Source organism: Silurus aristotelis (genome assembly GCF_946808225.1).
Source record: "Silurus aristotelis genome assembly, chromosome: 24".
NCBI classification, from domain to species: Eukaryota; Metazoa; Chordata; class Actinopteri; order Siluriformes; family Siluridae; genus Silurus; species Silurus aristotelis.
The window spans coordinates 15,402,658-15,426,041 of NC_139597.1; positions in this window are offsets into that span (position 1 = coordinate 15,402,658).

Sequence of the window (23,384 nt, forward strand, 5' to 3'; positions counted from 1 at the left end):
TTTGCATGCAGTGTTATGAAATGGTGCTATCATGGTGTTATGAGCTCCAGCTAGAGTGTGGCATGTGGTGAGAACACGCTAACATGAAGCATAATAGATAAAGCAATTAAACAAAAACTGTGCCCTTTTATAAAATTTTAAGTATTTGAAAATGTTAGTAATTGCATTTGTGTTTATACTGTTATTTTTGAAACAATGTATTTTTCTCTGTTGTCAAACAATTGCACAACAAAACACAGTTATTATCAACCAAAATAAAAAACTGTAAATATTAAAAACAATCTTGAGAACTGTGAATTGTCCCAAAGCTCTGTGAAAAGGATAATTTAAGTGGCCAAAAAAACTTTATGGGTGAATAAAACTATCTGAGGGTAGATAAAACTATCTGCAATGCTCTACAACGCCTAAAACGTAGGGCTCGCCACCGGAAACATGGACGAGTTCAAGGCGGCATCTTACAGTGTGTGCAGAGCGGTGAAGGAAGCACAGTGGGGTTAAGGGAGGAAACTAGAGTCACAGTTTCAACATGGTGGCTATAGAAGCCTGTGGCAGGAACTGACAACCATCACAGACTATAAACCACCATCTTCTAGAATAGGGAATTCGGCCGCTTCTCTGGCAGACAATCTAAACACCTTTAAAGCTTGCTTCAAGGCTGCAGCTAACCACATCAGCAGTGCCAGCGGCACAAACAGCATGCATGCTGAGGAAGCCGGAGAGGGAAAAACCTTCTCGGAGCATGACGTGAGGAGGGCATTTAGGAGAGGAAATTCCAGAAAGGCAGCAAGACCGGATGGCATCACAGGTTGGGTTCTGAAAGCCTGCGCTGACCAACTAGCACTAGTTCACTGATATATTCAACCTCTCCTTGAAACAGTCTGTAGTCCCCTCATGCTTTAAACAGTCCACTATTGTTCCTGTCCCGAAGAATCCCCAGCTCACCTGCCTCAACGACGACCACCCTGTAGCCCTGACCTCAGTAGTGATAAATTGCTTTTAAAAAAGACTGGTCAGAGACTTCATCACTGCATCACTACAGTTCACTTTCCGCCAAACCCACTCTACTGAGGACATCATTATGCATCTTCTCCGTCCAGCAATTAGCCACCTGGACTGCAGAAAAGGGAATTATGCAAAAATGCTGTTTGTAGACTACAGTTCAGCGTTTAACATCATAATTCCCTTCACGCTTACCTCTAAGTTGGAGGTCCTGGGATTTAGCCCACCCTGTGTCAATGGATCTCCAACTTTCTGACAGACAGACCACAAGCCTTACAGGTGAGGAAACACATCTAATCCTCAGAACTGGAGCTCCTCATGGTTGTGTTCTGAGCCCTATGCTGTACTCATTGTACACCCATGACTGTGTGGCCACTTCCAACTCCACCATCATCATCAAGTTTACTGACGACACTGTTGTGATGGGCCTGATCTCCAACAATGACAAGACGGCCTACCTACAGGAGATTAAAAACCTGGAGAAATGGTGCCAGGATAACAATCTTCTCCTAGACATTAGCAAGTTTTAATAGTGGACTTCAGCACAAAGATCAAGTACCTAGGTGTTCACATTACACAGGACCTGTCTTGGTCCTGTCACATCAACACCCTGGTGAAGAAGGCCCTGCAGCGTCTATACCATCTGAGACGCTTAAGGGACTTTAAACTTCCCTCTCAAGTGCTAAAGACTTTCTACACCTGCACCACTGAGAGCGTCCTGACCGGTAGCATCACTTTCTGGTTCAAGAACAGCACCATGAAGGACAGGCAGAGGGTGGTGTGGTCAGCTAAACGTACTATCCACACCGAGATACCTTACCTGCAGGACATCTACAACAAGCAGTGCCAGAAAGATTGTGCCAGGTTCAGAAAGATTGTGAAGGGCCTCAACCATCCCAACAAAAGACTCTTTTCTTTTTGCGTTCAGTAAAGCACTTCCACTCCTTAAAAGCATATATATATATATATATATATATATATATATATATATATATATATATATATATATATATATATATATATATATATATACAGTGTTGTGCTAGTTACTAAGTAATAGTAACTAGTTACAGTTACTAGTTACTTCATTTTACTCAATTACTTTTTTGATTACTTACACCAAAAAGTAATGCGTTACTGTTAAAAGTAACTTTTTAGTTACTTTTTTAAAGAACGTTTCCATTAATGCCCTTTTATGCGTTATGGTCTATACAAACACAGAACTGACTTAAACACAAAGTAATTTGTAAACACTATTTTATTTAAGTCAGACCAGCACAAACTTATTATATCATGAGGATTTCTGAAATAAATAACAAAACAAGCTGAATAATATATTCAGAATCAACAACTAAAGTGGCTTCTGCATCATAAAAGCTGTTGTGTTGAGCTCAAAGTTTGAAAACTATCAACAATATACAACATAACACCGGGTTAGCTTCTAGCTTCGTCGGGGCATGGAGTTTCTGGAGGTGCTTCGACAGATTGGAGTTGCTGTTTATCGCAGTAGATACGAGCTTCGTTCCAGAAAGACACAGCTTACATTTGACTAAAAAGTTTTTGTCTTTATACTCAACTAAAGTGAAATAATGAGCATATTTCCACTTTGAGAAACTCGTCTTGCTCTTGCCTCGACTCGCCATTACTGCTGCACAGACCTGAATAAACGGAAACACGCCCACAGTGCGTCTTCTTCATGTTTACAGTGGTTCATCCACCAATCCTACAATGTGTCGCTGCTGTAAACAGGTTAGACTGTAGTCTACACTTCAGCCGAAATCAATTCATTTAAAAAAGTAACGGACACCGCACCATACAGTAACGGAGTTACTTTATTTAAAAAGTAATGCGTTACAGTATTAGCTACTGTCAAAAGTTACTGCCCAACACTATATATATACAACTTGAATTCCGGAAATGTTGGGACGTTTTAAAATTTTAATAAAATGCAAACTATAAGACTTTCAAAATACATAAGCCAAAGTTTTTAGTCACAAAAGCATATAGAGAACATAAATGTTTAAATTAGGAAATGTTACACTTTTATGCACAAAATGAGCTCATTTCAGATTTGATGCCTGCTACAGGTCTCAAAAGAATGCTTCTACTCTGCTTTTTATTACAGTTGGAATTTGGTCCCATTCTTGCTCGATATAGGTTTCCAGCTGCTGAAGAGTTTTTGGTCGTCTTTGGTGTATTTTTCTTTTAATGATGTGCTAAATGTTCTCTATAGGTGAAAGATCTGGACTGCAGGCCAATTTACACTCTTTTATTACAAAGCCATGCTGTTGTAATAGCTGCAGTTTGTGGTTTTGCATTGTCCTGCTGAAGTACACAAGGCTTTCCCTGAAATAGATGTCATCTTGAGGGGAGCATATGCTGCTCTAAAAACTTTATATACCTTTCAGCATTTATAGTGCCTTCCAAAACATGCAAGCTGCCTATACTGTATGCACTTATACCATCAGAGATGCTGGCTTTTGAACACTGTTAACACGCTGGAAGCGTTCCCTTCTCTTTAGGACATGGCGTCCGTGATTTCCAACAAAAATGTCAAATTTGGATTTGTCTGACCATAGGACACTTTTCCACTTTGAAACACTTCATTTTAAATAAGCTTTGGACCACAGGACATGATGGCACTCCTGGACCATGTTTACATATGGCTTCTTTTTTTTGCTTGATAGAGTTTAAGTTGGCAGTGTCTCTGAGAGCCCGAAGACCACGGGCATCTAACAAAGGTCTTCGGCCTTATTTCTTACACACCGAGATTTCTCCAGACTTTCTGATACTTTCGATGAGATTTGCAAAGCCTTCACAATTTGACATAAGGGGAACGTTTTTTTTAAGCATTTCACAATCGTTTTACACACTCGTTCACCGATTGGAGAGCTTCCGCCCATCTTTACTTCTGAGTGACCCTGCCTCTTTAAGACAGCCATTCTATAGCTAATCATGTTAAATTTCTGGCTTTTTCAGCCCACGTGCCAACTTTTTTGAGACCTGTAGCATGCATTAAATTTGAAATGAGCTCATTTTGTGCATAAAGGTGTAATTAATTAAAACATTTGTTATTTTCTCTATGTTCTATTGTAAATAAAATATTGGCTCATTTGATTCGAAAGTCTTTACATTTTCATTTTATTCAAATTAAAAAAAAAGTTTAATTCAATTCAATTCATTTTTATTTGTAAAGCACTTTTAACAATGAACATTGTCTCAAAGCAGCTTTACACAGATACTTAATTGTTATACTTATTATTTTAATATACCTTTATACTTTATTTTATTTTTATTTAAGATGTTTAAACGGGTTTTAAGAAAAAGAGCTCTCATCCAAGAATAAATTTAATTGTCTTTAACTGAACTTCAGCTTCAGTAAGTAAATAAATAAACTCCCCCAAATAATTTCTTTTCAATTACTAAACTAAAGTTTTACTGTCGTGCCAAGTCTCAGTTTCTTTTTGTGTGTGAGCACAGAAAAAATCTGAATCTTTAGTGCAGCTTAAAGAGCTAATTTAACAAATTATTATAATCATATTATTAATTATAATGATATAGATGTTGCATGTATCCAATGCCTACAATTAACCAAGGATTTGTATGGTTCTAAAAGTTTGATAAATTGTGCACAATGACATGTGTATTTAATTGTGCAATAAATGCATTTAGTAAGATTTTTATACATGGAAGGAAGCTCGCAGAAATGTATTGTGGACTGCTCTGAGAACTTCCCGTGACAGTAGCTAATGCAGGGAGGAGCTTTGCAAAGCTGAAACTAATCAATGGGTAGACCTTGGCTCAAGGCGTGGTTCACCCAGGGCGTCATTCATGCTAGAACTGCCATTGGTGGTATCTACTTAGCACTGACATATAGTTCAGCATCAGTTCAACATCAATCAGAACATTTTTAAAGGAATAAATGATGAAGGAATCTCCTGAATCTAACTTGCACCCATGGCCTTATTTGTGTGATTATTTTAAAGTCATTGAAAAAAGGTTTTGAGCTCATGATAATTTTAATAAATATCAAATCAGTGTTTGACTTATTAATATCATTCTATCAATAGATTGGTGTGCTAAGAATAACATGAGTTTTTTTTTTTATATAAGCTGAGTTGATTATTCAAAAAGTCTTTCTCTTTTTTTTGAAGACATTACCTTTGTACTAAATTAACGAGAAAATGTAAGAAGTGCAAAATACAGATATTTGTGCTAAAAATGTAATGAGTGAAAGTGAAAAGCTGTCAAAAAAATAATGTGGAACACTGTTGTCTTTTTTTATTTTTAATGCCACTATTGGATTCCCTCTCTGTGTAGTCTTGAGCCTGAGGTGATATTTTGCTTTGGGGTTCTTTTATTCACTGTGACAATGTTATTTATGTCCTCTCCTACCTCAATAACTGGCAGGGAAGATTAGCTTGGAAAGGGTTTTTACAGCAAAACAACAATTCATTTTAAAGTTTGCAAGTGTACTTAGAGCTGTATACCCCCCCCCCACCCCCCCACCCCCCCCCACACACACACACACACACAAATTCACTTACATAAGTAGATTTATTATCTACATAATTATCTGTCAGACATGTAGCATAAATGCAGTGTTTGTGTACAGTATACTGCTGCTGGTTGGTATATTTAAAAGAGAAAGGTTTAACATTTCTAACTGTATTCATTCTTTACCAAAATATAATGTATAATACTAAGGGTCACTATACTTTGTATGACTGTATATTGTTACATACGTTCCATTATATTACATAGATAAAAAGCAAAAATCAATTTCCATTTATTATAAAAGGGGAAAAGGTATCATTGTCATTGGCAACATGATTCACTTAGACAACTCAGTTGTTTTAATTTAATCCTTCCTTTAATGTTTACCAGTGATTGGTTGTGCATTTCATACCTAGGCCTTCAGTGGTTTTCCTCTTCTCACCCCAACCACCTGCATGTCTTCCCACTCCACATCTCTTCCTCTTTTCCTCCCTCCTGGTGGCTACATCTTCAGCATTCTCCTACGTCGTGCGCTGTTCCTCTAATAAACTCGCTTCTAATCCTGTCCATCCTTGTCACTCCCAACGAAAACTTAACATCTTCAGCTCTGCTTACTCCAGCTCCACCCCCTGTCTTTTAATCAATGCCACTGTCTCTAAACCATACAACATCACAAGTCTCATCACAGTCCTATAAACTTTCCTTTTCACTGTTGCAGATACCCTTCTATCACAAATCACTCCTGCCACCCACTCCGCCTTCACTCTTTTCTTCACTTCTCTAACACACTCTCCATTACTTTGCACTGTTGATCCCAGGTACCTGAACTCCTTCACCTTCTCCACCTCTTTTTTCTGCAACCGCACCACTCCACTGCCCTCCCTCTCATTCACACACATGTACTCTGTCTTACTCCTACTGACTTTCATTTTCCCTACTCTCCAGCATATATCTCCACCTCTCCAGACTCTTCTCAACTTGCTCCCTACTCTCACAGCAAATAACAATATCATCTGCAAACATCATAGTCCATGGAGACTCCTGTCTGACCTTGTCCGTCAACCTGTCCATCATCACTGCAAACAGAAAAGGGCTCTGAGCCGATCCTTGATGCAATCCAACCTCCACCTTAAACCAGTCTGTCGTTCCTACTGCACACTTTACTGGTGTCACACTGTCCTCAAACTTGTCCTGCACCACCGTCACATACTTCTCTGACACACCTGACTTACTTAACAATACCACAACTCCTCTCTCGGCACCCTGTCATACGCTTTCTCTAAATCCACAAATCCACAATGCAGTTCCTTCTGTCCTTCTTTATACTTCTCCATCAAAATTCTTAAAGCAAATAATGCGTCAGGGTGCTCTTCCTCAGCATGAAACCATACTGTTGCTCACAAATGGTCACCTTTTCCCTCAGCCTGGCTTCCACTACTCTTTCCCATAACCTCATGGTGTGACTGATCAACTTTATTTCCGTGTAGTTACTGCAGGTCTGTACATCTCCCTTATTCTTACAAAACGGTACCAGCACACTCCTTCTCCATTTCTCAGGCATCATTGTGGAATGAAAAAACTGTTATTAAATCCACGCAAATATATTTGAGCTTGTGCAGTTTGCCATAGATGCGGTTTGAGAGCTCTGACAAGTGCAGGTACCCTAAAAATGTCTACATTACTATACACCTACTAGATAGCCCCAGTGCCGGCAACTTGAAATCTTATACTTTACATATGGAAGATTCCTTTCCCTGGCAACATGTGATGAGATGGCTTTTATCTCATCACATGAAGAACGCTACGAAAGCTATGAAGAGAATAGACTATTGGGAATAATTTAATACATATTAATTGACAAAAATATATTTAAACGTAAGTCAGTGATTCTTACAGAGTTTCGGCCAGCAGAGAAGGCCTTGCAAGCCATGACAGCCCGCCACTGATTTTCACACGAGTTGATATCATACAACTGGTGTAAATGCTTAAAAGAAAGTAATAACTGCATCAATATTCACATACAGTGGCAGATTACAGACATAAACATGAGGAGAAATGCTGTGGGTTGCTAGAAGTGGGTTGCTAGAAAATTAATGTCAGGCAAAATCCTTGACTTATTAAAAATACACACACACACACACACACACACACACACACACACACACACACACACACACACACAGACAAACCACCAATTAACTCATCACAAATTATCATACAAGACAAATACTTTGTGCCACAGCACCACCCTGCTCCCCAGCACCATCACTGCACTAACTCACATAAAACCTTAACATTAAAACATTTGTGATCTTTTGCTTGTCTACAATACAACTGTTTGGGATAGCACTGCCAAAACAAAGCATTGTCAAAATAAGTGTTTATTATTGTAAAAAGAATTGAATCTGTATGCAGTCTGATTCCTAAAGTTATATTTGCTTTTGTTTTGTTTTGTTTTTGTTTTTTGTTCATTGACAGTTATTTTCTTTCTTCTTATTAGAATTATAGATTAGTGCAGAAGTGTTTTCAAAACACAATTTATGTAAAAGTTTGTTCATGCTTTTTCCCCGCACAAACTCCCATAAGTAGCCTTATTATCTGCATAATTACCTGTCAGGCATCAATGCATTGTTTGTGTTTTCCTCTACTGGCCAGTGTATTTAGAGAAGGAAGCTGAACAGTAGATAGGGACTAAAAATGGTAGAATATTCAATAGTTCTATACCACACAAATACAGTATGCTGTTTTGTTAAATGTAGTGGTACACATTTACACAACCCATGACCTCAATGTGTTTCCTATTAAAATTAATGAATGAATTAATAAATGAGTGAATGAATGAATTAATCAATTAATAAACAATGCCATAATAATGCAAAAAAAACAGGAATTCTTATTTGTATATTAGTTACTAATATCACTGTGTAAAGAAAATCTTAATTTACCCTACATTTACCCTTTATAACACAATTATAACATTTGTAGAAGTCTTGCCCCTGTGATGCTGTCTGGTCTGTTCGGCAATGCCGTGAATAGGGTTGGCAAGAAGTTCCAGGAGGCTAAGGAACAGTCGACGTTCCAGCGGTTCCTCCCTCGCCACTCTCATGGTGCGGCGGGCGCAACCCCAACCCCAGCCCCAGTTTAGCATGAGTCCCAGGCATCATGAAATTCAGAGATGAAGTGTTACCACTCATGCTTCCCCAGAAACTGGGGACCCTTGGTGATGCTTTAGGCCAAGGCCCAAGGAACTCACAGATCTGAGAATCGTCATCTTTAATAAGAGGGCTTCGGCAAAAAGATCCTCAACAGTCAGGAGTTTTTGGGGACTCCGTCATTGGGAAGTGACTGGACCTCAGTACATGATGCCCGCCTGTGGGGGGCCTGAGCAGGCTCTGGTTATAGAACAAGAAGTAGAAACTCATTTGAGGAAGCTGGCCATCGAGGTGGTCCCTCCGTTTGAAAGAGAGTCCCGGTTCCACAGCCAGTACTTCATAGTTCCCAAGATGGATGGGGTTCTGCATCCTATTTTAGATCTGCAACAGCTGAACTGCTCTCTAATGAGACTCAGGTTTATTATGCTCACCCTGACACAGGTCGTTTTCCAAATCAGGTTTGAGGACTGGTATGTCATGATAGAGCTGAAAGATGCGTATTTTTTAAGTTTCTAAGGTTTACTTTAGGGGCATCAAATGTCGTTCGCACCCACATGAAGGAATTTGGGTTAAGACTGAACACCAAGAAAAGTGTTCTTTCTTCAGTACAGAGAACCACCTATCTAGGCGTAGTGTGGGATTCGACCATTATGCGGGTGCAGCCATATCCTGCACGAGTTAAGTCTATCCTCACGGCCATCTAGAGTGTGAGAGAAAGCCAGATACTCACTGTAAAGCAGCTTTGAAGACTGCTGGGTCTGATGGCAACTGTATCCAATGTGGTGCCACTTGGCCTCCTATTCATGCGACCCCTACTGTGGTGGCTCAGGGTTAGAGGGTTCTCCTGATAGCGCAATCCACTAATGTTGACAACAGACGCCTCCCTTACAAGTTGGGAGGCATTCATGATTGGCCACTCTGCCCAAGGTCTATAAAAAAAAAAGGCCCCATCTTTCGTGTCACATCTGTCAGGGACTGGCTGGAGGGACCCAAATGCAGGACGCAGACTGAGAGTTGCGACTCAAGAGATAATGCACTGTCCCCTCTGGTTCTCCCTTACTCACCCAGCCCCTCTTGGGCTAGACACAATAGTACAGACTTGGCCAAGGCTCTGCTAGTACGCATTCCCCCATGTAGCGCTGCTTCAGGGAGTTCTAAAGAGAGTTCACAGGGATGGAGTCAGTCTCCTCCTGGTGAGAGCGGCACAGCTCTTAGCCATTGGTCTTTTGGCCGAGGTCATACAGACAGTTCTTCAATCCAGAACTCCCTCCACAAGGAGGTTGTATGCTGCAAAGTGCCACCTGTTCACTACACATTGCAGAAGTCTCCAGTTAGATCCAGTTAACTGCCCGGTTGGCCCAGTGCTGGAATTTCTTCAAGAACAGTTCTCCAAAGGATTGTCTGCTTCCACCCTAAAGGTTTACATGTCCACCATTGCGACTTATCATGCTCAGTTGAGCAGTCACAATGGAAAAACCTGTTAGAGACACGTTTCTTTCACGGTACCCTAAGGCTGATGCCTCCATTGTTTTGGAGGCCCTGTCTGAGCCTTCCTTCGAGCCCTTGTCCGAGGTGCCCTTTAAAATTTCTCACAGTCAAGTTTTTCCACTCCAGGTACTCTATCCTTCTCCTTTTCAGGCTCCAGACCAGGAGAAGCTTAACTGGGAGTGCCTGGTGTGAGCACCAAACACATACGTCCATACATGCTGTTTGTCTGCTACAGTCCATTTAAAAAGGGTTTTCCAGACAATAAGCAGACCCTCAGTAGGTGGATTGTGGATGCTATCCACTCCTCTTATGAGTCCTCTGGTCTCCCCGCACCTTTTGGGGTCAGAGCTCATTCCACCTCTAAAGGTATCTCTCCAAGACATTTGGAATGCTGTGGCTGGTCCACCCCGCTGACCTTTGTCAGGTCCTACAGCCTTGACCTTAGTGCCACTCCTGGCCCCTTTGTCCTTCGACCTAGCTGTGCCAATCCAGGCAGGATTGGTCAGTCTGGCAGTATTAGACACTTGTTCCCAAACCATTGTTAATGCAGCTAGAGTTCCTAAAATGGAACATCTCTAGGTTACATATGTAACCCTGGTTCCTTGAGAGAACAAGACACTGCATCTCCAGGCCACACTGCCTGCATCCCTGCAGCACTTTCTTAACTTTCAAAGGTAGCACCGTCTCCACAGCACGTTTTATAGCTTCTTGGTTGTGACGTCAACCCGCTGGTTTGCGTTGCGTCTTTCCATTGGGCAGATTACACACGATTCAGAGCGTGGAAACGTGGAAGCATTCCCAAAGCATTGTTGATGCATCGTCTTGTTCCCTCAGGAAACCAGGGTTACATACATAACCTAGAGAGGTTTTTAAACATAATAATGGCCCGAACACACCGCCAAGATGACAACTGCCTTGCTGAGGAATCTGAAGGTGAATGTGATGGAGTGGCCAAGTATGTCTTCAGTCTTCAGCACCTGTGGGGAATCCTCAAGAGGAAGGTGGAGAAGCACTATGTGTTTAACATCCAATAGCTTTGTGATGTCAACTTAGGGTGGGAAAAATTGCACTGCAAAGTTTTGTGATATCCTAATCATTCAGTGCTGGCAAACAACCATGTTCTTAACAGGATAATCTATAGATTGGACCTATAAACCTTGTGTAGAATTTAATTTTTTACCTAGTGAATGACTGTATTTTAAAAAATAAGACTTGAAGCTGCTGATGGGTTTTAAGGTCCAAATAACATTTTCAAGGTCATGAATTAACACACAACTTTACAGTAAGTGGAGCAGTAAAAAAGCAGATGTGACATTATACCAAAGAAGTGCATATTTCAAAAACATTTGTCCTAAATATACAAGTTATACTTTGTTTGAATACTTACTTTTATTGTTCATGCAATGCTCATGTCATATAATACTGTTTTAAATGTATTTAAAAAATGTTACAATAACCTAATCAGTGTGTCAGTACCATAGTGTGTCTTAACACTCAGTTTATACATATTGGCACACTTTTAAGCAGTGTCATCATCACAAGCCCCAGCCTCTTGAGTCACTGTGCTCCCTCACTTTTATAATAATGAGCTAAATGATTTTTAAATAAAATTTCAAACAGGCTGCCATTACATCAGTACTTCAATAGTTAAATAAGTAATTGGTTTCGTGTGAAAGTCAATGCAAGTTTTGGTTTATAATTCCACAAGGTTTAATTTTGGATTTGCAAAAATGGTTGCCACTTCAACATAGAAAACTTTGCGACTGGTTGTAGGCAGTTAAAATATGGATAGCACAGCTATGTTGTTGCCCCAGTGACAGGGCTTAGTGACCAGAAAGCTATTGCTACAAGATGCAAGCTTGTTTGGGGATTAGTGCACCTATGCAATTTGTTATACAAAAAAAAAAACTGTAAGAGAACTGTAAACAAGAGTGTACGTGTTAACATAGACACAAAAAGTTGTGCAAAACAGCAACGGCAGCTATCGAGTAGGTGCAAAACAGTATGTAAACAGTTATAATATAGTTAAAATATAATATGGGTGGTGTGTGTGTGTGTGTGTGTGTGTGTGTGTGTGTGTGTGTGTCTGTGTGTGTGTGTGTGTGTGTGTGTGTGTGTGTGTGTGTGTGTGTGTGTGTGTGTGTGTGTGTGTGTGTGTGTGAATTAAGTTCAGTTCTGTTTGTTTAGGAGCCTGATGGATTGAGGGAAAAAACTGGTATGGTATGTGAGGGCCTGAATGCTCCGAATTCATCTTTTGATTACATTTAGGGAGCACAGTCCTAAAATTTTCATGATTGAAATCTCTGGCGACAATAAACAGTCCGCCAGGGTGTGTGTTCTGTAGTTCAATTATGGTCTCGTAAAGTACACAGAGTGCCTCTTTAGCTTTAGCGCTAGGTAGAATGTACATTCTGAGCACAATAAGGGTGATACATTTGCGGGGTAAATAATAAGGTCTACATCTTAAATCTTAAACTCCACTAGCAGTGAGCAATAGTTGGATACAAGGACAGAGTTTCTACAACATTCCATGTTGATTTAAGCAGCAGATGTCCTCTGCAAGTTGTAGTTTGAAGGCCTAAGCAATTCCCTCAGTGCAGCAAGGAGGCAGAATGACATATTTAACCAAGCAGGATTGCACAGTAATGTCTAAGGTGGAGCCAGGAAGTCTAGTGGTCTCTGGGATGGTGCAATGCTAAGGGACTTCCATGACAAGGCTGGGATCTATGTTAGTGCCTTCAGTGTTGCTGTGAGGCATGGGGAAGTTCTCCTCACAACAGGGAGGCATAGCAATCTTCTCCTCACAGCAAGGAAACATAATAATGTTCTTGTCAAGGCAGAGAGGTTTAGCCCCATTTTTAGCAGGGCAGAAAGCCTGAGCAACATTTGCTGATGCAATTTTTAAATTAGGAGAGAGTGGGTAGGTTATTATGCTGGCCAGGTATGATGACTCTTACTTATACACAGTGCAACCTCGATACTCGCAGGGGTTATGTTCTATGACCCCTCGCGAGTAACAGAAAATAGTTTTTTTGTTTCGAAAATCGGTTTTGACTCTCTCCTATTGAAGGTTCCATTTTTAAAGGGGAATTGTACATGTACTGTACTGTAAACTTAACAAAAATTGTGAATTACTTGTCATAAATATTTTATTTACTACTTTAAATAAATAATACAATATAAAAAAAGTTTTTTAAACATTTTTATTTAATTTATTAGTACAAACTCTGTTTTGAAATGTTATTCTGCAATTTTAAACCATTCTCGGCTTCTCGGGAACTATCAGATTTTTCGAGAGTTACTCTTAGTCTGGTTCCCGAATGAAAAGTCACGAACTATCAGGGTTCCACTGTACTTCTTGAGGTGGCACTTGGCAATCATTAAAGACATACAAGACACAAGAGGTATGGTAAGAAGTAAGCTATTTACACAATTGCTATCTGCTAGACTAATCATCTTGATTAGGTTCATAAACAAACATGTGACATCAACCTGTGATGTGCAATAGCTGATGGAAATGTAGTTTGTGATCCTATTCCTAAAATAGATTTAAGCTGCATGTACAGTGGAGCTGCAGTGATGTTTTACAAAAACAAATTGGCAGGGAGGTACTTCAAATGCACTACCTAAATCATCAGCTGCAAGTCATCAGCAATATGCAGCATGTTTTTTAATTTCCTCAGTAAACCCACTGTTTCCCATTAATTATAAATGACACACTCAAACATTTGGTTAACTGTAGGTGGACAGACCACCTGGAAATTGTTGCTGTCAGTGTAGGCTAGAGGCTATTGGCCTCTGATCAGGGTTTTGTCCCTTTACTTGCTCGACCTTAGTGCAGCTTTTGACACCATTGATCACACTATACTGCTTGCTAGACTTGAGAACGTTGTTGGAATAAGGGGAACAGCTTTGTCTTGGCTCAGGTCTTATTTGACTGCTCGCTATCAGTTTGTTGATTTAAATGGTGAGTTCTTCACAATCTCTGAGGTAAAGTTTGGTGTTCCTCAAGGATCTGTCTTAGGCCCACTGCTTTTCTCTTTATATATGCTGCCTCTGCGTGAAATTATACATAAACATGGTACTCGCTTCCGTTGCTATGCTGATGATACACAGCTGTATATCTCAGCAAAGCCAGATGAAAGAGACAATTATACGGACATTGTCCTGAGAAAATTCAACACTTTTCCTTAGTACCTATAGCCTCTTCTAAATGCAAGATGCATTTTTGCTTTGAATCATTTTGGTGTAGATCTTTCAGTGACAAAGTCTTTGTTACTGGTATTTGGCCAGTGCTGGTTGTAATGATTTGCATGATGGTTAAATTGATCACGTAGCCCCCCAACCCGAAAAAAAAAACGTTTAATTTTTCTCATCCAGTCAGGTCACATGCATCACATACTTGTACTCTGCACAGTAACAAAGTTGAATGAAATCGAATCTAATCTAATCTATTACATATGTTTTATCTGTCATTCTGAAAATGTCACTCTGCTAAACTCAATTTGTTCCTAAAAATGAAAGGAATGATGGAGCTAATTTGATTAGATATTTCAATAGCATTAACAACCGCCACTATTATTTTTACCCTCAGGTGCTCTGTGCCATGTCACTGATTATGGTGTTTTAAATACACCAAGAATATAAAACCTTATGATCTCATGCCTTGTTTTTGTGCCATAACCTTGCTAATGAGCCCAGATTTTCCACTTTATAAGTGACTTAATTGTTATATCTAATTATCTGGTAATTCAGAGTAAACCTACTGTGGAGAAAATCTGAATCTATTCAGTAGTAGAGACAATCAAAAATAAATTATGGGAAGACGTGAGGGGAAATGGAGCATAGGAGGGAGGTGTATTGACCTTTTCAGAAGCTGCCCAGACAGTGTGACCTTCTATAGAACCAGGTCTAGCTTCCAAATTGGCCATTAAATGGTCCTGTTTTTGTTAAACATATAAAGTAGATAGTTCTTTATCCATCCTCCTATTTTAATCCTTTGCAATGAAATCGACAAAGAAGGAACCTAATGTCATGCTGCTATGTTTGACCATTCTGATTTAATTCAGTTGAGAAAGTAAAAATAAATCTATCAGTGGAGTAAAAGTGAGAATAATCCGAAACTTTTCATGTTTAAACTGGCTGATTACGTACAGGCCTGCCTCTGGATAGCGTCCTCTAGGATTGGAGGCCACTCTGTGCAGCTGGGGACAGTTTCTCCTTAACGCCTTGGGTGGTTCCATGAAATTCCATAAGAACGGGAGCTTTGAGGATGGATTTGGACTGTAGTATGTCAATAGTCTGCTACTGACTCAGGACTACAGTTTGCTTCTGATCACCATCACTGCACCCCGCAACATCGTTTATCTGCAATAAATGGACATTTGGTGCAACCCAGATGAGGATGGGTTTCCTCTCCATTCTGGTCTTGAGTCACAGAACATTTTGTGTTCTGTGTATTGTCTTGCACTGTCTTGTGTTGTTTTTGCACTGTTTGCACCAGGTTGCACACATGCACTTTATGTCGGAGGACACTTACTAGTCCTTGGCCCTGTGTTTTTCTGTTTCTGTGATTGTTGTTTTATTTTGTTTTATGTAGGATCAGGGTTCTGGAGAAACGTTGTTTCATTTCACTGGGTACTGCGTCAGCTATATATGGTTGAAATGACAATAAAAAGCTTCTTGACTTGACTTGGTTCCTCTCAAGGTTTTTTCCTTATGCCATCTCAGGGAGCTTTTCCCTGCCACAGTCGCCACCGGCTCGCTCATAAGGAACAAACTTACACTTATAAAGAACATCTTATTCAGTCTTATCACCACATTATCTGTGTAAATCTGCTTTGAGACAATGTTTATTGTTAAAAGCACTATAAAAATAAAAATGAATTGAATTGATTAGTCATAATAATGTATTAGTCATACTATGTTTCACCCTCCACCTCCCCGGCACCACCTGCATTAATCTGGAACATCTTTTATTCCAACTTTTGTAGCAACAGCCTGGTTCTTAACATATTTATGTCTGATATGCTTCACTGAACATTACACCCAATTCATATAAATAAGCATTTGCATCCAGGGTGTTTGCGTGTACAGAATCCTCAGATCCATCTTCCATGAGGCAAAATTTTGTAAGTTTGATTATAAGAGCCTAAATTATGACTTCTGTTGTTCTGACAGTTAAAGGATTAATGCATGAAATTCATGTAATAATTGAAAACAGCTGGAAAAGTTTGCTGCACAATCAAAATACAGGAGTATTTATACATACACTAAAGGTTGCGGAAGTGAGAACAGCTGTAAACAGAATTAAATATGAACATTCAAGAATGGAGACACTCTCCATTACATTTTCACTAAACTCGTCCCCCTTCACCACCTCTTCTCCCTGCAACCACAGCACTCCACTGCCCTCCCTCTCATTCACACACATGTACTCTGTCTTACTCCTACTGACTTTTATTCCCCTTCTCTCTGTACCTCCACCTCTCCAGGCTCCTCCCAACCTGCTCCCTACTTTCACCACAAATAACAATATAATCCGCAAACATTATAGTCCATGTAGACTCCTGTCTGACCTCATCCTTCAAACTGCCAATCACCACAGCAAACAGGAAAGGGCTCAGAGCCAAACTCCACTTTGAACCAGTCTGTCGTTCCTACTGCACACTTCACTGCTGTCACACTGTCCTCATACATGTCTTGCCCCACCCTCACATACTTCTCTGACACATCTGACTTCCTCATACAATACCACAACTCCTCTCTTTGCACCCTGTCGTATGCTTTCTCTTCTTCTGACCCTTTCTGTTTTTCTCAACCAACATTCTCAAAGCAAATAATGCATCTGTGGTGCTCTTCCTCGGCATAAAACCATACTGTTGCTCACAGATGGTCCCCTCTTCTCTCAGCCTGGCTTCCACTACTCTGTCCCATAATTTCATGATGTGACTGATCAACTTTATTCCACTGTAGTTCAAGTCAAGTCAAGTCAAGCCAAGTTTATTTAAATAGCGCTTTTCACAACAGACATTGTCTCAAAGCAGCTTTACAGAAATCAACAGTCAAGGTGAATGGTGTGCATTTATCCTTAATGAGCTAACCATGGCGACTGTGGCAAGGAAAAACTCCCTTAGATGTTATGAGGAAGAAACCTTGAGAGGAACCAGATTTAAAAGGGGAACCCATCCTTATTTGGGTGACATCAAGAGTTTGATCATAAATCTTTCAACAATACAGAACACTGGAGAGTGAGAACTAACATGAGTACTGGAGTATATTATAAGTAAATGTTCTTTCTACAGGCTTTGGTATAAGAGTAGGAGCTACTGAGCTCAACATTTGTGATCATCACATAACAGTAGTTAATGCAGGTCTACACTTCCTTATTCTTAAAAACCGGTACCAGCACACCCCTTCTCCATTCCTCAGGCATCCTCTCACCTTCCAGAATCTTGTTAAACAATCTTGTTAAAAACTTCACTGCCTTCTCTCCTAAACATCTCCATGCTTCTATCGTATGTCATCTGGTCCTACCGACTTTCCACTCTTTATCTTCTTAATCGCAGCTCTCACTTCCTCCTTACTAATCCTATCCACTTCATGCTTCACCAACTCCACATCATCCATTCTCTCTCTCATTTTCCTCATTCATCAGCTGCTCAAAATACTGCCTCCACCTTCTCAACACACGCTCCTCGTTAGTCAATATATTTCAATCTACATCCTTTATGGCTCCATCTTGTAGCACATCCTTCCCAGCTCGGTCTCTCTGCCTGGCCAATTGGTACAAATTATTTTCTGCCTCCTTAGTGTCCAGCTTCTCATACAGCTCCTCATATGCCTTTTCCCTGGCTTTTGCTACATCCCTCTTCATCTGCTGCTGCATTTTCTTGTACTCCTGCCAACTTTTCTCATCTCTTAGCCGGCCCCAATGCTGTTTCGCCAACTCCTTTCTCCTTATGCTCTCCTGTACTTCTTCATTCCACCACCATGTGACTCTTTGTCTTGCTTTCTATTTCCAGATGTCACACCAAGTACATTTCTATCTGTCTTCCTTATCACTTCTGCAGTAGTTTCTCAAACATCCAGCACCTCTTTACCACCACCGAGCCCCCTGTCTGACCTTTTCCCTGAATCTCACACAACAGTCTTCCTCCTTCAGTTTCCACCATCATATTCTTCATTTAGTCCAAAGCCATCCTACAGACCACCATCCGATGCTGTCTAGCTACAATGTCCCCTGCCAACACCTTACAGTCTCCTACATAGAACATATTCCACCACTCGTGTGTATATATATATATATATGTATGTCACCCTATGCGCCTCCTTCGTCTTAAAATATGTATTCACCACTGCCATTTTCATCTTTTTAGCAAAAACAACCACCATCTGCACTTCCACATTCCTCTCCTTAAGTCCATACCTACCCATCACCTAATCACCTCTGTTCCCTTCAACAACATGCTCATTTAAGTCTGCCCCAATCACCATTCGTTCATTCCTAGGTACACGCTCCACCACTTCATCTAACTCACTCCAGAATTTTTATTTCTCCTCCATTTCACAGCCCACTTGAGGAGCATACACACTGATGACATTTATCATCACGCCTTCAACTTCCAACTTCTCGTTCATCACACTATCATAAACTCTCTTCACCTCCACCACACTCTTACTCTACTCTTCCTTTAGGATCACCCCTACACCATTTCTTTATCCACATCATCATAGAACAGTTTAAACCAACCTCTAATGTTCCTGGCCTTACTTTCTTTCCACCTGGTCTCAACATGAGCACACAACATATCTACCTTTCTCCTCTCCATCATATCAGCTACCTCTCTTCCTTTACCGGTCAAAGTACCAACATTTAAAGTACCAACCCGAACCTCCAATCTCCTCCGCTTCTCCTTTCTCTGCTGTCTCTGTAGACATCTTCGTCCTCTACTTCTCATCCTTTAGCCAACAGTAGCCTATTACCACCGGAACTTTGTTGGCTAACAATATCTGTTGCGGTCGTTGGTAACCCGGGCCTTGACCGATCTGGTATTAAATTCTGGTTCGTGATCCGCACATTTGATTTGGCCCATTTATCCAGGCTTGGGACCGGCACTAAGAGTGCACTGGCTTGTGCAACTCAAATGGCTGGGTTGTTGTTAGAACAACTCAAGTTTAAAAATTGTAGAATGAGCTAGACCTAATTTTACCAAATAAGGTACTGTTATCACACACACACTACTAAATTGCCTAAATTGTTTACAAATTGTAATCAAATTTCACTTTAAATTTGCATTTACCAGCAAATAAAATGACAGTTCATTTCCTCGCTTCAGCCAAAGCCGTTTTCAGACATCAACACTCTGCCATCTCAAATTAAAAAGCAGAGCCACATGTCAGTGCCACATCAAAACAACCAAAAAAAAAAAAAAAACAAGAACACTTGTCTTGTGCATTCAGAGAAGTTGTGACTGTGTGGTATGTATATTTTGTTTGCTATATTCAGAGTTAAATTAGATATTTATTTCACATTCAATCAGAAAGTGTTCAAGTAAAATAAAATGATTAATTTAGATTTTAAAGCCCTCTTGTAATGGCTGTGCATTTAAAGCTTGAGATTTGTTAAAAACATGCTGTATAACGCATAGGTGCTCAAGTTTAAGGTTTTGAAACTTTCCACAGTCTTTGTGTTAAAACAGATAAAAAAGCTTATACTGGACATTTTCTGTTTATTACAGAGACTACATAGACACAGGCTATATTGTGAGCTGTTATGTACAGTAGATGTGGAAATGCATTTATACATAATCAAAGTGAAATCTAAAGTGGCGGGCCGTGCATTTGGTACCTGGGCCTTCAGTGAGGACTTACTTGACTAATCCACCTCTTCATACCACCACTATTAAGTCGCAATTATAGAAACTTTCAATACTATACAAAAACGCAATATAACAACGCATGGCATTACAGAGATTACTCTGTATATTACTTTCCAAGGCTGAGACAAGATAGCTAGTTTCGGGGTTAGCTGAACTCTTCTCACGAAGTCTAACTTTTCTTGAAAATGTATTTTTAAGTATGTCCGAGACCAAATAAATTTCTCTTCCTCTGTAGGCATAAAAAAGTCTAACTCAGATGTATTCGTGTGCGCAAAGCACTAAACACGTGTTTTGCCAGTCAAACTTGTTAGGTCAGTGCTTATGATAGTGTTTAGGCCAGCAGAGAAGGCTTTGCTGGCCCTGACCACCCGCCACTGAAAATCTCTGATCTGACACCCACAAAAAACCTTGGTGCAGTTTAGGGAAATCGGCTATGATTTTTTTTAGTGAACTTGACACGTACAGATTTTTGCTTTACCGCATTAAAAAGATCTGACTATTTCTCTTTATAGAGGTCACTCCGGTGCTTGTTCAGTCTTTTGACAACCTGTGATTTGAACTACTGCTACTTATTTCTGACAGGTCCTCCCCTGTGTTCCATCAAACCCATACAACTGAGCCAGAATGCGGCCACATGCCTTGTTTTAGTTCTTTCAGATTGCTATGATTCCATCAGTGGCATATATAAAACATGAATGCTTGCAAAAAAAGCTCAAATGGACCAGAACTCTCCTACCTGAAGACAGCCCACACTGTACCGTGTCTCCTTTTACATTACTAATGTGGATTGACTTGACCCACAAGGTATTGAAAACAACCATGCAACTGTACTACCTGTAAAACTGAGTCACTGAAGATTGCACTTGTTTTCCTTACTTGAACTAAATCGCTTTTTCTCCACATCCTTTGTAAATTAGTAGTAGCTTAATATAGATAATATAGATAATATAATATAGATAATATAGATTTTTTTTAATGATTAATTAATTAAAGACTCAAAGCTAAACAGAAGAGAAAGTAAAATATTTGGAAAGTCTGTCAGTGCATTACTAAGTGAACCACTAATTTTATTTCAGAGGGTAAAAAGAAAACAGATGGTAGCTGGTAATGATGCAAAAGGCTCTCCTAAGACACCTTCCACTGATTATCGAAGCTGCTCATTTTACTAAATTTATTAAACTTAAATATGTTCTTTGGATAGTGTGTTTATGAGATTAAAAGAGTAAGGCTCATGATTAAAATCCTGTCACAACACAAAATTCTTATTTGGCTTTGATTTTAGGCTTATAAATAGGCATTTAGAAAGTATGTTCCATCATGTTGAATTATTAGTTCTCATTCAACATGTCTGTGTACTTGTGTCTAGATATTTTTGAGCAAACGACAATAAATGGCAAAGATGGAAATAATTAAGAACAGGTTAATAATAATTAACAGAATAAAAAAATGAATGTGTGTAGTGATACACAATTATATAGTACTTACTGTATATGGGTCACCCATGTAGTATTATCTACCTTGAAGGTGAGGTGCTAGGTTCATTTGTCTTATCCATAATGCCTACAGATGTTTCCTCTTATGAACAATTATAAAGAAATCCACATTAAAGCTGCAGCCAGGCTATCTTGCATAGATTTCACAGACTTTAAAATTAAAGTGCTTTCTATGAATACAGCCTTCCCTCCCAGAAGCTCTTGGGTGTCTTGCTTTTTTCATACATAAAAAAACATATTGTTTTGTCATGTGGCTCTCGATGTGTGCTAGCTGTGTGAACATGACCCCAGCTGTGCTTTGAAGCTTAAGGGTCTTCTTTATGATTCCTTTATCACTGTAAAATTAAACTCAAGATTTCTAAGAACATTAAAACATCTGCTAGTGTGAAGAGTACTATAGGACAGTATGTTACCTAATTGCTGTTCCACACTTTAACAAATAAGACTGGTAAAACATTAGTTTTTTACATGGTCTCCAACAGTCCATCAGAGGTGGAGTCAAATGCTCCTTTGATCAAAGCAGCAACATGAGCAATCTAACAGAGGAGCAGCTTTTAGAAAATTCTTTGTTTTGTCGTATGGTAGTTGTTTCATTAAAAAAACCTGCTATGATCTAGAAGGCTTTAGAAACTTATGCAATTTGGAAATTTACAGTTGTTTAGAGGGAAATAGAACAGGCATTTAGTACTCATAATTTCATCTGATGAATATTCCCACTATAAAGTGTGGTACCAGAATCCAATTGGTTTGAGTTTACAGTAAATTTCAGATTTGTACTTGGGAATTAAAGCTACACTATATTGCCAAAAGATTGTGGAAAACTGGTCATAACTATTGAATGTGCTTTTTGAGCATCACATTCCACATTTAGTCCAAATTTACTCTTATAATTCCCTCCATGCTTTTGCGAAGATGTTCCACTACATTTTGTAGTGTGCTTGTGGACATTTGAGTTCATCAGCCACAATGATGTAAATAAAGGCAAGTATTGATACAGGGTGAGGAGGCCTGGGGTGCAGTCAGTGTTCCAATTCATCCCAGGTGTTCAGTAGGGATGAGATCAGAGCTCTATAGAAGGCCACTCAAGATCTTCCATTCCAAACCATGTAAGCCGTATCTTAATGGAGCTCGCTTTGTGCACAGGGGCATTGCCATGCTGAAACAGGTTTGGGTTTCCAAGTTCAAGTGAACACAAAATTATATTATATATTATATTTATTATACTGTATCCAAAGACGTCCTGTACAATTGTGTGCCTTCAGCTTTGTGGTAACAGTTTGGAGAACAACCACAAATGTCAATAAAGGTCAGATATCCCTTTTTTGTTTTGTCCATATAATGTATGTACACTGTAGCTTCACTATCTTCAGTTACATTAGCAGACTGCAAACTAATTTGTCTTTGAGTTTAAAGGTTTGTGATGGTAATGGCAGAATGTAGCTTCATCAGGTTGAAACTGGGTTCAATTTGGTTGAAATATGGTTAATTCCTCATCACCTTCAAGAATCTAGAGGAGAAACATGCTGTATTAGACTGTGTATTTTTCCCCAACAGCACTGTGTGTGTACAGTTTAAATCATTAAAGGCACTATCATTAAAGTGACTGAATGATGCTGAATAATGGATTTTTTTACATTTTGCATTTTATTATTACATAAACAAAAGTTTTAAAATCAGCATGAGGACATACGGTATGTATATGGTAATATCTTTCAGAATGTAGCCAAAGGTAACAGCACTGCATCTCAGTAACATTGTGCAGCCAAGTTGGCATGTTCTCATATATAATCATGTCTAGAAAATCTATAGAAAATCTATTCAATATGTCAATTGGACAGTTACATTTGTAAATGGGCAGTAAACTCTGCATTAAG